The sequence below is a fragment of the Pseudophryne corroboree genome, chromosome 7 (assembly GCF_028390025.1).
Source record: "Pseudophryne corroboree isolate aPseCor3 chromosome 7, aPseCor3.hap2, whole genome shotgun sequence".
NCBI lineage: Eukaryota > Metazoa > Chordata > Amphibia > Anura > Myobatrachidae > Pseudophryne > Pseudophryne corroboree.
In genome coordinates this window covers 82,286,377-82,304,090 of record NC_086450.1, presented here as the reverse complement: position 1 = coordinate 82,304,090, position 17,714 = coordinate 82,286,377, and the positions used below count along the sequence as shown (strand labels likewise).

Genomic DNA, 17,714 nt, shown 5'->3' with positions numbered 1-17,714 from the left:
TATATTCAGCCCTGTCTGTATTCCAGCATCTTACAGGGGATCACTTCGCTGCTTCTTTATAAAACAGAAATAATAATGCTTTTCTACCTGTTTGCTACTAAAACATTTATTACCTGCTGTTCTGTATATATAGTTTATTTTTCTTTGCTTTTTAATAGCAAATTTAAAAAAAGAAATATATAAAAAATTCTATGACAGCTTTAAATCAATTATGTGGAACTCCACATTGGATGCACTTGACCGTAATACATTGTGTACGTGTCTGTCATGATAACATCTCATACTACAGTATTGTTCGTATGCTGCAATATACTGTATACCGGGCTTGTCAAACTGCAGAGACAAGGGCCAAATGCAATTGCTAACCCAGTGTGATAGTAACATCAATTGTAAACTGCTTGTAGATTTGCTGAATTGCATCAATTCTTAATAATCCTGTTTTTTCCTTTATTGGTTTTATTATTGGTGAAGTAACATTTATACAGTATATAGCCAAGTATTAATCTACATATAGTATATTTTTTATGTTTATTCAACAACAATCTTAAAACAAAGAAAACGACCGTGAGACCTTATTGTAGCACTTTATCTTTGTAAAGACTAATAAAGGGCAGATGTATTAAGCCTGGAGAAGTGATAAAGCAGTGATAAGTGGAAGGTGATAACGCACCAACCAATCAGTGCTACCTGTCATTTTTCAAACCCGTAATGATTGGCTGGTGCGTTATCACCTTCCACTTATCACTTCTTTATCTCTGCTTTATCACTTCTCCAGGCTTAATATATCTGCCACTAAGGGGCTCATTAGTCAATTAGTGATAAAACTTGTTGTGAATGATAAAACTCGTTGTGTATGATAAATGGCGCTTCCGCTCCCAACTGTCATGTGTTCAGCTTCTAACTATCATGTGTTTGGAAAATGACAGTTGGGAGTCTTATCACTCATTGATAAATTGGTCACTAAGTGCCTTCAGTCCTATTGGAGAACGTATACTATATTGCTATATAGATAAAATTATTATTATATTATTTTAAAGACAGTATTTGAAGTGAGCCAGCATACAATAGTATAATATACCAGCGCTTCTCCGAGTGTTCTCTCTTAAGGGACGATTTATAAACATCCGCATTTCAGGATGAGGATGTCATGTGATAAAATTGACCAAATTTGCAATGTGATTATTGTGTGCATTGCATGGAGGGGCAGAGCTTGCAAGAAAGCTCTGTCCTTGCGAATGCTCTCCGCAGCATTATCGGGGTATTTTTTGCAAAAAAATAAATAACCAGAGTTCCTGCTGCGCATGCACCGCCATCGCTACTACCACTGCCAGGTACCCCCCCCCCCCCCCCCATTGCGACTGAATCCCTCTTCCCTACTGCCGAGCCCCGCCCACCAGTAATTATACTCACTAGTCCCAGGAGCCTGTGATCGGAGGTCCTGCACCACTTTAATGCACCAGGGGTCACAGCAGCGCACAGGAGGACCCGATGACCAGAAGGCCTCACCGGAGCATAGATCTCCGACCGCTTGGACTGGTAAGTAGGTTTTTTTTTTTTCTTTACTTTTTTCTTTAACTGGGATGAGCTTGTGTGTCCATCGGACACACATAGCTGATCACTGAAGCTGGGTCACTGCACAGCTTTCTCTGTGCAGAAGTAGGGATATTGCATTTATCCCTGTGATTAAAATTATCCCAGGGCTCATTGCTGTTATTTCCACATTTTTCTTAGTAAATTTGCCCAAGATCGCATTTCCCATTATACAGTAAGTATGGGAAATGCAATCTGATCTCTAAAACAATACGAATTAAAGGGTTTGGAGCAGTTTTTCACGAAAACTTCTCCAAAAGCCCTTTAATACATTTGAGTGAAACTAAAATAATGTGAAAAGGGTATCAAAACAACTTGGTGACAAGTTATGACCATTAATTTGTCTCCAGTGCAAAAGCTATATGTATTTTGGTCTCCAAAGAAATGGCTGCTGCTTGTATGACGCTGTAAGGTGGATGTCAATTAACTGAAAAGTAATTTTATAGCAAAACTGTGGGCCTAATTCAGCATGGATCGTAGATGTGCGAAAAATCGTACATCTACGATCCATTACCCTGACATGTGGGGGGATGACCTGCACAGGGCAAGTTCGCCCTGCATGCCGGGTACTAACCCCCCTTCCCGCAAGCCAGGTCCTGCCGCCCCCCCCCCCCCTCGTAGGCAGAGTACTGTGCGATGCTATCATATGTTTAGGATATCACTCTGCCTACACAGCCTAGCTGTGAAGGCAGGCGACTACCCACCATGTTTTGGGTCGCAGTGGCTGCGTGCGATGTCCGGACCGCCCCCCCCCCCCCTCCCCAATGCCACTGTGATGCCCCCTAAACGCAGAGTCGACACCCCCTCCTGCTCTGCAAACGCCTCAACCTGATTCGTTCACATCATTGATGCGATTTTTCGACTCATTGATGGTCTATTTTATGGTCATCCCTACTGTCTGTGTCAGTGTTTCCAGATTTCTTGGTCTCTACCTCTTTTTTTTTTTTTTGTCATGGTGGATATTTGTAAATGGACTGTGAAACATTGCTGTAAAATTCCCCTGGTAAATACATATTATGAGGTATCAATACAAGAAAAAATATCTGAAAAGATCATTTTACCTGATTTCAATTAACAAAAATTTCCCTGAAGTAAAATAAAAAAAAGTGGAAAGACTGGGTCTGATCAGAGATCACACACATCCATTTTTATCTGCGAATGTGTACGCAATGCGAAAACATGAGTGTTGCTGCCAACTGGATTTATATTGAGACACTTTGCAAATCCCAGCGCCTGCGAACAGAGATGCAGCATCCGTCGCAGATCAGTCGGTTATCGAAATTCCTATTAGCGCTATGGTCATGCGGCATGGATGCAGGATGTAGGACACCGGAGACATTGCATCTTCGGTTGGCATGGTAGCAGTCGCAGCCTCAAACACTCCCCAAAAATGGTCGCAGCACGCCTGAGTTTTTGCCGGCTCTCCCCATTGCCTCCCACTGACGGCCTCAAGCTTTGCGAATAAATCCTCCATCACCAGACCATGGTGGCATAAATGCAGTGTGACTTAGACATCTGCGCAGTGGCAAAAATGGCTCCATAGCTTACAACACTGAATCAGGCCCACTATACTGATCATGGTCAGATTTCCAACCCCTGAATGGGAAAATACCCTGCAAATGGAAGTGTGTGTGTGTGTGTGTGTGTGTGTGTGTGTGTGTGTGTGTGTGTGTGTGTGTGTGTGTCTGTCTTTGCAGGGGAGACAGAATCATAATACTAAATGCTTTTAACTCTAGTAAAGTACAAGTACAAATTAATTGCTATGACTTTATATTTCTGTTTTTGTCCAGTTTAGGCAAATGAGATCAATGACCGGGTGGTCTTCAGTATGCCGGCGGTCGGGCTCCCGGCGCTCAGTATACCGGCGCCGGGAGCCCGACAGCCGGCATACCGACACTTATTCTCCCTCGTGGGGGTCCACGACCCCCCTGGAGGGAGAATAAAATAGTGTGGCGCGCGTAGCGGGCCACCGTGCCCGTAGCGTGGCGAGCGCAGCGAGCCCGCAATGGGCTCATTTGCGCTCACCACACTGTCGGTAAGCCGGCTGGGCTCCCGGCGCCGGTATGCTGGTCGCCGGGAGCCTGGCCGCCGGCATATCGTAGTGAACCCCAATGACCATGGGTGCAACAGGATAGTCCTGAATAGCAAATTAGATATATAAAATTAAGGGCCTTCTTCAGACCTGGTGGCTGCAGCAGTAGCGTACGCAGGCTGAAGCTCTATGCTGTGTGCGCTGCAGCTGCACTGCACGTGCGCACACAGTGAGATGCTACAGCATCTCACTTGTACGATCGCCCCTGTCTGATTGACAGGCAGAGGCGATCGCGGGGTGTGTCAGCGGCTTTGCGGTGCCGTTTTCGGGGCATGGTCCGGACAAAGCCGGCGTGTCCGGACCATTGGCGGGGTGGGCCGCGGCGGCTGCAAGACGTCACACGCAACTGCTGCAACTCTAAATATGGTGGGTAGCCACCTACCTTCACAGCTAGGCTACATAAGCAGGGAGCTACTCGGCAGGTGTGAAAGCATCGCTGCTGTGCTATGCTTTCGCAGGACACGACATGCAGGGCAGAATGCTCCCTCCTACTATTATTTGACACTAGAATGTGCTCTGTATTGTATACGCTCACTAGAATGTGCTCTGTAGTGTATAAGGTCACTAGAATGTGCTCTGTAGTGTATAAGGTCACTAGAATGTGCTCTGTAGTGTATAAGGTCACTAGAATGTGCTCTGTAGTGTATAAGGTCACTAGAATGTGCTCTGTAGTGTATAAAGTCACTAGAATGTGCTCTGTATTGTATACGCTCACTAGAATGTGCTCTGTAGTGTATAAGGTCACTAGAATGTGCTCTGTAGTGTATAAGGTCACTAGAATGTGCTCTGTAGTGTATAAGGTCACTAGAATGTGCTCTGTAGTGTATAAGGTCACTAGAATGTGCTCTGTAGTGTATAAGGTCACTAGAATGTGCTCTGTAGTGTATAAAGTCACTAGAATGTGCTCTGTATTGTATACGCTCACTAGAATGTGCTCTGTAGTGTATAAGGTCACTAGAATGTGCTCTGTAGTGTATAAGGTCACTAGAATGTGCTCTGTAGTGTATAAGGTCACTAGAATGTGCTCTGTAGTGTATAAGGTCACTAGAATGTGCTCTGTAGTGTATAAAGTCACTAGAATGTGCTCTGTATTGTATACGCTCACTAGAATGTGCTCTGTAGTTTATAAGGTCACTAGAATGTGCTCTGTAGTGTATAAGGTCACTAGAATGTGCTCTGTAGTGTATAAGGTCACTAGAATGTACTCTGTATTGTTTAAGATGACTAGAATGCCCTCTGTATTGTCATAGCGGCAGGGCTGGTGCAAGGTCTTTCTGCACCCTAGGCAAAGCTTCACCCTAGTGCCCACTAACCTGCAAACCCCATTTTTTTTACTTTGTTCACAGTATATTTAACTTTAAAAGTACTTCAGTGCCGTCTATTCTTTATATACTGTAAAATACTGTATATGGGGTCTCGTGGGGATAATTAATTGGCGGTGGATACGTGATGCCACGGTCAAAATACTGACAGTGGCATCCTGTCCACCATAATACAGACATTTTGAACAAAATGAATTCACCTTACACTAACCCTTCCTCCCCACAGCCTAATCCTAACCCTCCCATGCATATTAAAATTCAGGATGCCGACTGTCGGGATTCTGGTGTCAGCATTCTGCATGCTGGTATGCCAACATCCCATGAATTGCATGTATATACATATATTCTGTATATACGCACATACATACATATATCTGTATGCTCCTTATGGTGTTCCATTCCCCCATCTGTAAGGTCATTACTGACCCGCATACAGAGAAATCCTTTCGTTTTTTGCTGGATAATTTCAGTCGTGCGCTCCAGTGGTTGGCACCCCTAAAGCTGCCTAATGGTAGAGCCGGCCCTGCATAGAGGGTTGGGTATCATAGCACACCCTTGTACCTGGTGATCAGAGTAGTCACATTGGTCCTGGCTGTAGAGTACTGTAGCTTACTATTCCCTGTACACATGCTACGGAAAATGTCCAGGGAAGCTATATAACCTGCTAGTGGAGATCAGTGCTGCAGGGCACCTGTGTTTTATAGCCGTGTGCTTTATTCATCTGCCCAGCGTAAGCCAAGGTTGCAGTTGGGTGCAGCCTTCGAAAAGTAAAAGTTCACCTTCATATGCGGAGATGCAGGGAAGTCTCTGGTGCGTTCACTCTGCGGAAGAGCTAATGTCACCTCACAGTGTGGTGTCCTATTCCTTTAGTGCCACCCTTTCATTAATTGAAATCTTTTTATTTTTCCTCCTAACATACTGCTGAGTAGCATTAAGTAGAATAATCTTTGACTAAAGCTGGGTGCACACTATAAGAATATTGTACGATATATTGTTCCGACGCAGATCGGTATGGTATATTGTATGCATCGTATAGTTGTGTGCCTGAATACATATGCTCAGCAGTTGTTTCTCATCTGATGTTCTGCATGCAATGAACGACGTCATGAGGTTACTTACGTGCTGTAACGACACGTGATGCCATCATACACTGTATCGTTACATCGCTCTGCGCCATTGTCTAGATCGCACATCGTGTAGTGTGTACAGCTTAATAGACTCATACAGACATTGAGTAACAGACTGTTACAGTTACTATACATACTGGATGAAGCAGGGTCAGCAGTAGCACAGCGTAGTTACTGTAGGTAAGGCGCCTAGACCGCTGATGCTATGAAATGGTGCTGTGGATTGTACCAGGGCATGAAAGGGGTATGGTTCAATAGATCTACATTAAAAAGGTCTACAGTCAATAGATCCACCCTAAATGGCCATCATGAAAAAGGTTGACAGGGTCAAAAGGTCCACAGGTAAAAGGTAGACAGTAGAAAAGGTCGACAAGGTCAATAGGTTTAAAATGTTAACATGGTCGACGCAATTTGAATTTTTGGGGTGTTTTTTTTTTCTCACTCTTTACCCACCAAAACCCCCATTAGTGTACCGCTTCGTTCTCCATGCTTCGGTCAAGGTGCCCCGCTCCACTATTGCTGTGCACGGCACAGGTTACTATTCACCATTGTAGTCCATGTGAATGGTAAAAAAAATTGAAAACATTTTTTTTCTTTAAACTTGTGTTGACCATATATGCGTCGACCATTGTCGTATTGACCTTTTGTACATGCCGATCTAATGCATGTCAACCATTTAGGGTTGACCTATTGAACCTGGCGGTCTTTTGATCTTGTCGACCTTTTATACTTCCTAATTTTTATATGTCGACCCTTTGAACCTGTCGACCTAATGCATGTCGACCATTTGGGGTCGACCTATTGACTGTAGACCTTTCGGCCGATACAGCATGAAATGAGGTCCTTACATCCAACTCTCGTCTTTATTGTTTGCTAATTCCGCACATGCCTGTCTGTTTAGAAAGTTACAATGAACTTTTTGCCCTCTGTGTTTTAGGCATTTACTTTTAATGGAAAGTGTCTTCAGTATTATCTATACAGTATGCTTATTTCCTGTTTAGTAATGGAAAGCGCTCAATTACTGTCACTACGTCTCAGACCCAAGACGTCTAAAATCCATTTCCAGGAATAAAACCGGATGGCTTCATGAACATTTCATGTTGATAAAGCAGTAACCCTTCGTGCTGGCCCCAGTGACTGCTAGTTACCGTATATATGCAGCTGTTGTTGTTATACTCATTACTGTAACCCACTGCACAATTATGTTTTGCCTAGGGTAATGATTAGGCTCTTGCAAAACATGTTGAAGGTGTAGTGGTTTAATCATCCATCTCACTGTAAATGGACTTTACCTTGTTCACCAGGAGGCTCATCACACACAGCCCAGAGTCCCAGGCTTAAGCTGCACATACACTGCACAACGGGGGTCATTCCGAGATGATCGTAGCTGTGCTAAATTTAGCACAGCCACGATCATTCACACTGACATGCGGGGAGACGCCCAGCACAGGGCTATCCCACCCTGCATGTCAGTGGCGGCTTCCCCTGCAGAAGTGCAAAGGCATCGCACAGCGGCGATGCCTTTGCACTTCAAGAGTAGCTCCCAACCAGCACACTTTTAACGTGCTGGCCGGGAGCTACTCATCGCTCCCCGGCCCGTAGCGGTCACAAGCAGCCGCTGCGGCCCACCCCCCATTCGGTCCGGCCATGCCTGCGTTGGCCAGACCATGCCCACAAAACGGCGGCCAAACGCCGTCGTTCCGCTTCCCCCCCGCCCAGCGACCTCCTCTGCCTGTCAATCAGGTAGACGCGATCGTAGCAGCCTGACGGCCTGTGGCCGTCTGCCATGCGCTGGCGCATGCGCATTTCTGACCCGATCCCACCGCTGCGATAAACTGCAGTGTGCGATCGGGTCAGAATGACCCCCATTAACCGTGGTAACCGGACAACTATGACTGGTGTGAATTATTATGGCTCAGTGTATGGTGCTGAATAATGCTCATTCACAGCCTGAAAACTCACATGGTTCCGCTGCTTTAAAAAATTCATCTGCAGTGGACGCATAATCCGATATAATAGGAGAAAAGTGTCACCTAATAAAAGAACAAATATAAGAATATATTATATAATATAATAATATAAGAATGGCTTCACAGGGGTTTCTTCAATGTAATTTTCATGAGTAAAACCCATCCCAGATGGTCATATCAGGGTACATATGGAAAGTACAGAACACCTCGCTTTCTCCTGAACAGCCTTCAGGTTAGGTTAGAGCAGCAAACAAGACAAAAGTTCTGCTTTCCACCAACACGTTCCAATGGTTATCTAAGTCATGGTGCAGATCCATTTTGAGCCTATATTACACAGATCTCTAGTAGGAATAACACCTAAAGAGGATGCGGGGACTTGAGGATATGTGTTTGAAGGAGAATGCGGAGATCTGTCCTTTGGATGCAAAACAGTTTCCCAAGTGTGACTCACATGGTGGACCATATATATACTAAGAAGATATACTACTCTATGTATATATTTTTCTCTTTTTACATCTGCTGTGCATTGTGAGGAGTTGTCATACTGGGGAGTACTCTGTTTAAGGGATATATCTTGAATTTATTCTGCTGTTGACAGAGAAGTACAGGTTGAGTCTCCCATTGCCGAAATTCTGAAATACGGAAAATATTCTGAAATACAGGTTATTATTTTTTTGCGCCACTGAGATGGGTCAGTGTACACAAACTTTGTTCAATGCACACAATCATTAAAAATAGTGTATATAATGACCTTCAGTCTATGGGGGTCATTCCGAGTTGTTTGCTCGCAAGCTGCTTTTAGCAGCTTTGCACACGCTAAGCCGCCGCCTACTGGGAGTGAATCTTAGCTTATCAAAATTGCGAATGAAAGATTAGCAGAATTGCGAATAGACACTTCTTAGCAGTTTCTGAGTAGCTCCACACTTACTCGGCATCTGCGATCAGTTCAGTGCTTGTCATTCCTGGTTTGATGTCACAAACACACCCAGCATTCGCCCAGACACTCCCCCGTTTATCCAGCCACTCCCGCGTTTTTCCCAGAAACGGTAGCGTTTTTTCGCACACACCCATAAAACGGCCAGTTTCCGCCCAGAAACACCCACTTCCTGTCAATCACATTACGATCACCAGAACGAAGAAAAAACCGTGAGTAAAAATCCTAACTGCATAGCAAATTTACTTGGCGCAGTTGCACTGCGGACATTGCGCATGCGCATTAGCGACTAATCGCTCCGTTGCGAAAAAAAATACAGAGCAAACAACTCGGAATGACCCCCCAATGTGTATAAGGTGTATATGAAACGTAAATGCATTCTGTGTTTAGACTTGTGTCCCATCACCAACATATCTCATTATGGTATGCAAATATTCCAAAATATGGGAAGATCCGATATCCTAATTACCTCTGGACGCAAGCATGTTGGATATGGGAGACTTCTTGCAAATAATAACCTGATATATTTTGCGCTCATTTTACATCTTTGTATTTTAAATTCTGCACCTAATAAATTGTTCTCTTGCTTCTCGGCTATACTGAGCAAGGGGCCTAGCGATGGTAGCGTGTTTGCTCGGCTGAGTATCATCTGTTATAGACGCTATTTGTAGGGAACAATCCATGGAAAAATGTCACACTGGTACAGCAGATCTGATTAGGTGTTGCCTGTGTGCCACTCAGAGTTATTTCACCAGTTATTTATCGCTGTGGCAGAAGACCAAGCTTCCGCTTTGTGACCCAGTGTATTTAGGTATCTAGATGGAAGATAGACGGCAAATCGATAGACACTCAATAGGTCGACATCAGATGGTCCACAGTCAGTCGGTCGACAGGGTCAAAAGGTTGACAGGGTTAATAGTTTGGCAGGGTCAAAAGGTAATTTGGGTCAAAGGGCCGACACAAAACAAGTTGACACATGCTTTTTCATGGCGGTTAGGGTTCGGTATTTTGGGGACTTTTCGGCAGTGGCGTCACATGCTGGTTGCGAGGAGTGCGGCTTGCACCCGGGTGTCATCCTGGGAAGGGGTGACACTAAAGTGCCGGCTCTTTTGCAGTGACAGGAGCCGGTGCTGCACTCAGTCCTGTTACACATGAAGGGCCGGCACTCAACCCTGTCTCTGGGGGCAGCCAGGATCTCCGGGGATGCTGGACATGCCTCCGGAGTGAAGAAATAGAGACCCCCAATGAGGCCACAACCCTTTTGGTAGGCCACACCCCCTTCTCGGACGGCTGTGCCGGAGGTGCAGGGGGAATATTGCACAGTGCGCACTGGGTGCCACCACACCTGGTGACGCCTCTGCTGCTAGGCTGCAAGGGCGGATTGTTAGTGTTAGGCACTTGGCAGAGGGACAGTTAGTCCTATGTACTTGGCGGAGGGTTAGGTTGCAGAAAGGGATGGTCAGGGTTAGGCACCGGGGGGGAGGGGGGGGGAGGATTAGTCATCAGGGGCAGGGGGGTTAGGGTTAGGCACTAGGGTTAGGTTTAGGGTTAAACCAACACAAAAAAAAACAGGTGTCTACCTTTTGACTTTGTCGACCAAAGTCCATGTCGACCATTGCACTATCAACCTTTTGAACTTGTCGGCCTTTTGACCCTGTCGACCTATTGACTATCTAGACACTGTCAAACTTTTAATCCGCACCCGTGTATTTAGAGTACGAGTATGACCATCAGTCAGAACACAGTCTAGCCTACCAGATCCCACTCAGGCGATACTGTAGCCAAAAAGTTGCAATGCTTATACCATCCTCTGATACCGCTATCAGGCTCCAGTTCCGAGAAGTGTGACAAATTGCTTCAGATCGCAGTCCCCATTGAGATTTATGGGACTGCGGTATTCTATATTAGTTTGACTGATGCAGAAAATCTGAAATACCTCCAGTACTTACATTTTCCTAAACCTTGATGTCTGCATGGTTTAAGCCGTGATAAATAACCTCCTAAATATTATATTAACTCAGCAGCAACTTCGAAGACGAAAACAAATACTAAAACAAACCCAGCAAAAATTGCAAAGTATAAATCCCTAATTAGGATGAGTTTTTCATTAATGCATTTCTGAATATTAATAGTCTTATCCTGATGTATCCAATGTATTGTACAGGTTTTTTTTTTGTTCACATCTATTCTGCTGATAATTATTTTGACTTAGAACAAATATGCCATGATGTCTGTAATGGCAGTGCCATTCCTTTGTGCTCAGAAAAGCTATTTGCCGTGGATAAAACATTAGCACTTAATATCTTGATTTATTTTGACTTTCAGACTTCAAATTGAAGCACTCCATCACAGATTACGTGTGGAATTAGATAACGGATTTCCTGGTTCATTCTACCTTCATAGACGCAAGAAATGGGGTTAACACCTTCCTTTCCACTGGCATAACTAACCAGATAAGGTAAGCCACCGGGAAGAACGTCCCAACAAATTTTGTTTATTAAGCAGACATTAATTATATCATACACTTAATGTAAAATGTATTTATTATAGGTTGTACTTTCTATAATAACTTTTAGTTGTGCTGCTTGAGGTCGTTATGTTTATTTAATGAGAAAATGGTTTGGTATAATGGTTTATTGCAAGTAACAGCTCACTGAAAAATAAATTGTACCAGAAAGGGGCGTGGCTTGTGGTGGGAGGGGCGTGACCTCTGAGTGGGCATGGCCGAGTGTAACGGACCCGTTTTCTGTCATTTTTGTGGCGTGCCCAGCACTCCCCGATGCAGCTTGGCAGCCCCCTGCTCCCCTCCCAGCATTGAATAGATGCGCCAGCAGAGCAGAGCAGCGAGTGATCAAAGCCTCCTCCGCTGCCCGTGGGTGTGACAGCGGGACAGTGTCTGAATAGCGGGACTCTCCTGCTGAAATCGGGACAGTTGGGAGGTATGTGTAAACACAGCATTGAAATGCCATCACCCAATGAGACACATGTCCAACAGTAACTGTCAACAGACCAGGACAACAGTCCTGAAAAACAGGAAGATCACCTTAAATTGGGACTGTGCTACCTAAATCGAGACAATACAATATAAAATCCAAGCTCTAATTACAAAAGTCTTTTGGCAGACATCTCATCTTCTGCCAAGGTATAATAAGATTTTACTTACCGGTAAATCTATTTCTCGTAGTCCGTAGTGGATGCTGGGGACTCCGTAAGGACCATGGGGAATAGACGGGCTCCGCAGGAGACATGGGCACTTTACGAAAAAATTTAGATTCTGGTGTGCTCTGGCTCCTCCCTCTATGTCCCTCCTCCAGACCTCAGTTAGAGAAACTGTGCCCGGAAGAGCTGACAGTACAAGGAAAGGATTTTGGGAATCCAGGGTAAGACTCATACCAGCCACACCAATCACACCGTATAACTTGTGATAACTTTACCCAGTTAACAGTATGAACAATCACAGAGCATCAGATAAACTCTGATGCAACTATAACATAACCCTTATTTAAGCAATAACTATATACAAGCATTGCAGAAGAAGTCCGCACTTGGGACGGGCGCCCAGCATCCACTACGGACTACGAGAAATAGATTTACCGGTAAGTAAAATCTTATTTTCTCTAACGTCCTAGTGGATGCTGGGGACTCCGTAAGGACCATGGGGATTATACCAAAGCTCCCAAACGGGCGGGAGAGTGCGGATGACTCTGCAGCACTGAATGAGCAAACACAAGGTCCTCCTCAGCCAGGGTATCAAACTTGTAGAACTTTGCAAAGGTGTTTGAACCTGACCAAGTAGCCGCTCGGCAAAGCTGTAATGCCGAGACCCCTCGGGCAGCCGCCCAAGAAGAGCCCACCTTCCTTGTGGAATGGGCCTTAACTGATTTAGGCAGCGGCAACCCAGCCGCAGAATGAGCCTGCTGAATCGTGTTACAGATCCAGCGAGCAATAGTTTGCTTTGAAGCAGGCGCCCCAAGCTTGTTGGAAGCATACAGGATAAACAAAGATTCTGTTTTCCTGACCTTAGCCGTTCTGGCTACATAAACCTTCAAAGCCCCGACTACATCCAGTGACTCGGAATCCTCCAAGTCAGTAGTAGCCACAGGCACCACAATAGGTTGGTTTATATGAAAGGATGAAACCACTTTCGGCAGAATTTGTGGGCGGGTCCGCAATTCTGCTCTATCCGCATGGAAAACCAGATAAGGGCTTTTATGTGACAAAGCCGCCAATTCTGACACACGCCTAGCCGAAGCCAAGGCTAATAGCATGACCACCTTCCACGTGAGATATTTTACTTCCACCGTTTTGAGTGGTTCAAACCAGTGTGATTTCAGGAAACTCAACACCACGTTAAGATCCCAAGGAGCCACTGGAGGCACAAAAGGGGGCTAAATATGCAGCACTCCCTTTACAAACGTCTGAACTTCAGGCAGAGAAGCCAGTTCTTTTTGAAAGAAAATGGATAAGGCCGAAATCTGAACCTTAATGGAACCCAATTTAAGGCCCAAAGTCACTCCCGACTGTAGGAAGTGAAGGAAAAGGCCCAGCTGGAATTCCTCCGTAGGGGCATTCCTGGCCTCACACCAAGCCACATATTTTCGCCATATACGGTGATAATGTTTAGCGGTCACATCCTTCCTAGCCTCTATCAGCGTAGGAATGACCTCATCCGGAATGCCTTTTTCTGCTAGGATCCGGCGTTCAACCGCCATGCCGTCAAACGCAGCCGCGGTAAGTCTTGGAACAGACAGGGCCCCTGTTGCACAAGTCCTGTCCTAGAGGCAGAGGCCACGGGTCCTCTGTGAGCATTTCTTGCAGATCTGGATACCAAGTCCTTCTTGGCCAATCCGGAACAAAGAGTATTGTTCTCACTCCTCTTTTCCTTATGATTCTCAGCACCTTGGGTATGAGAGGAAGAGGAGGAAATACATAGACCGACGGGAACACCCACGGTGTCACCAGTGCATCCACAGCTATCGCCTGAGGGTCTCTTGACCTGGCGCAATATCTCTGCAGCTTTTTGATGAGGCGGGATGCCATCATGTCCACCTGTGGCAGTTCCCACCGACTTGCAATCTGCATGAAGACTTCTTGATGAAGTCCCCACTCTCCCGGGTGGAGGTCGTGCCTGCTGAGGAAGTCTGCTTCCCAGTTGTCCACTCCCGGAATGAACACTGCTGACAGTGCGCTTACGTGATTCTCCGCCCAGCGAAGAATTCTGGTGGCTTCTACCATCGCCACCCTGCTCCTTGTGCCGCCTTGGCGGTTTACATGAGCCACTGCGGTGATATTGTCTGACTGAATCAGAACCGGTTGGTCGCGAAGCAGGGACTCCGCTTGACGTAGGGCGTTGTATATGGCCCTTAGTTCCAGGATGTTGATGTGAAGGCAAGTCTCCTGACTTGACCACGGCCCTTGGAAATTTCTTCCCTGTGTGACTGCCCCCCACCTTCGGAGGCTTGCATCCGTGGTCACCAGGACCCAGTCCTGAATGCCGAATCTGCGACCTTCGAGAAGGTGAGCACTCTGCAGCCACCACAGGAGAGACACCCTGGCCCTGGGGGATAGGGTGATTAACCGATGCATCTGAAGATGTGATCCGGACCACTTGTCCAGTAAGTCCCATTGGAAGGTCCTCGCATGGAACCTGCCGAAGGGAATGGCCTCGTATGATGCCACCATCCTTCCCAGGACTCGAGTGCAGTGATGCACTGACACCTGTTTTGGTTTTAATAGATTCCTGACCAGTGTCATGAGCTCCTGAGCTCTCTTTATCGGGAGATAAACCCTTTTCTGGTCTGTGTCTAGGATCATGCCTAGGAGAGGCAGATGAGCTGTAGGAACCAATTGCGACTTTGGAATATATAGAATCCAGCCGTGTTGCCGTTACACTTCCAGAGAAAGTGATACACTGTTCAGCAACTGCTCTCTTGATCTCGCTTTTATGAGGAGATCGTCCAAGTACGTGATAATAGTGACACCTTGCTTCCGCAGGAGCACCATCATTTCCGCCATTACCTTGGTGAATATTCTCGGGGCCGTGGAGAGACCAAACGGCAACGTCTGAAATTGGTAATGACAATCCCGTACCGCAATTCTGAGGTACGCTTGATGAGGTGGATAAATGGGGACATGAAGGTATGCATCCTTTATGTCCAGAGTCACCATAAAATCTCCCCCTTTCAGGCTTGCAATGACCGCTCTTAGCGATTCCATCTTGAACTTGAACCTTTTCAGGTATATGTTGAGGGATTTTAAATTCAATATGGGTCTGACCGAACCGTCTGGTTTCGGGACTACAACATGGTCGAATAATAACCCCCTCCTTGTTGAAGGAGGGGAACCTTGACCACCACCTGTTGAAGATACAATTTGTGAATTGCAGTTAACACTGTTTTCCTCTCGTGGGGGGAAGCCGGCAGGGCTGTCGGTGAGGGGGCATCTCCTCAAAGTCCAGCTTGTATCCCTGAGACACAATATCTATTGCCCAGGGATCTAACAGGGAGTGAACCCACTTGTGGCTGAACTTACGAAGGCGTGCCCCCACCGGGCCTAGCTCCGCCTGTGGAGCCCCAGCGACATGCGGTGGATTCTGTAGAGGCCGGGGAGGACTTCTGTTCCTGGGAACTAGCTGTGTTGTGCAGCTTCTTTCCTCTGCCCCAGCCTCTGGCAAGAAAGGACGCACCTCGGACTTTCTTGTTTCTTCGTTCAAAAGGCTGCATTTGATAATGTCGTGATTTCCTAGGCTGTGCAGGAATATAAGGCAAAATATCAGAATTACCAGCTATAGCTGTGGAGACCAGGTCCGAGAACCCTTCTCCACACAATCCTCAGCCTTCCATATGCCTCTTAAGTCGGCATCATCTGTCCATTGCATATTCTACAGGACACGTCAAGCAGAAATCGACATAGCTTTGACTCTAGGACCCAGTATACTCATGTCTCTTTGGGCATGTTTTATATATATATATATATATATATATATCTCTTAAGACAGCATCTTTAATATATATATCTCTATCTTCTATATATTTGCCCAACTCTGTGATTCTGTGCCTGGCCGTAACGCTGGGCGGAGTCACAGGCACAGATCTGGCCAGGAACAGTCCCCTCCCCATCTCTGCCCAGTGCCCTCCCTATCTCCGCCCAGTCCCCTGTCTCCCTTCTCCCGGGCCCGTACACTCTCTGGTGACAGAGCAGCCGATGACTGTGAGCGGAACTCACACTACCCGCCTCACAGACTAGCGGCTGCTGCAGAGTTCAGGGGGACATGCTGAGCACTGGCAGCAGCTCTCGCTCCCCCTCCCACCCGCGGCAACCACCCGCATCTGCCCCCCACCCGCGGCACTCCCGCCCTCTCCCCCTCCCGCAGCACCAACATCCGCGGCACTCCCGCTCAGAGGCGTCACTTACTGTTATAACACCCGGTGCGGTCGCGGGTGACAAGGGGGCGTGGCTTCGCGGAAGGGGGCGTGGCTTCGCCTCCCGACCCCCGTTTTCGGCACATTGTGGGTCGGGGGATACGGCCTTCACCCGGACACTGCTGAATCTGCAGTGCTGGCTTCTGCGCTGTGACAGGAGCCGGCACTTTGGTGTCACCCCTCAGAGGGTAACACCCGGGTGCGGCCCGCACCCCCCGCACCCACGTTGTGGCGCCACTGCTCCTGCCCCCTCCCCCACCCGTAGCACAAACACCCGCCGCATCCACCTGCGGCGCTCCCGCCCCCTCCCCCACCCAGAGCACCAACACCCGCGGCAACCAACTGCATTCGCCCCCCACCCGCGGCACTCCCACCCTCACCCCACCCGCAGCACCAACACCCGCGCCACCTACCCGCGGCACCCACCGCATCCACCCACCACCCGTGGCACTCCACCCCCTCCCCCACCCGCAGCACCAACACCCGCACCACCCGTGGTACTCTGCCCCCTCCCCCACCCACAGCACCAACACCCGCTGCCCCCCCCCTGCGGCACCCAACGCATCCCCCACATCCGCTCCCACCCGCGGCACTCCCGCCCCCACCCGTAGCTCCCACACCTGCAGCACTCCCCGCCCCTACCCCACCCGCTGCAACCCTGCCCCTCCCCCATACCCACCCTCTCCCCCACCCGCAGCACCAACACCCGCGGCACCCACCGCATCCACCCACCACCCGTGGCACTCCACCCCCTCCTCCACCCGCACCACCCGTGGCACTCTGCCCCCTCCCCCACCCACAGCACCAACACCCGCTGCCCCCCCCCCCCTGCGGCACCCAACGCATCCCCCACATCCGCTCCCACCCGTAGCTCCCACACCTGCAGCACCCCCCGCACCTCCCCCACCCACTGCAACCCTGCCCCTCCCCCATACCCACCTCTCCCCCCCCCCCCGCTGCACCCTTCACCCAACCCCCACCACCACCGCATCTGCCCCTCCTGCACCCACTCCCCCACCCGCACCCCCCCCCCCAACCCTCGGAATCCCAGCAGCTGCCTCCCACCACCCAACTGCACCACCACTGCTCCAGCCCCTGCCCCCCCTCCGCACTTGTCCCCCCACCCATGGCACCACGCCCCCATCCACGGCACTCCCACACCAGCTTCTCCCACACCCACATCACCCCTGCTCCCAACCCCCCACCCATGGCACCCCTGTCCCTCTCCTACGCACAGCACTCCTGCTCCCGCACCCCC

General features: G+C 48.1%; 1 protein-coding gene across 3 annotated transcripts in view; it reads left to right on the top strand.

Moving 5' to 3' along the window:
* OSBPL6 (oxysterol binding protein like 6) overlaps nt 1-17,714 on the top strand; it is a 520,623-nt gene that overhangs the window by 69,503 nt on the left and 433,406 nt on the right. For all 3 annotated transcript variants that reach the window (XM_063933384.1, XM_063933381.1, XM_063933383.1), the window contains exon 3: nt 11,361-11,493. The gene's annotated coding sequence lies outside the window, so the exon portion shown is untranslated. The remainder of the gene's footprint in view (nt 1-11,360; nt 11,494-17,714) is intronic.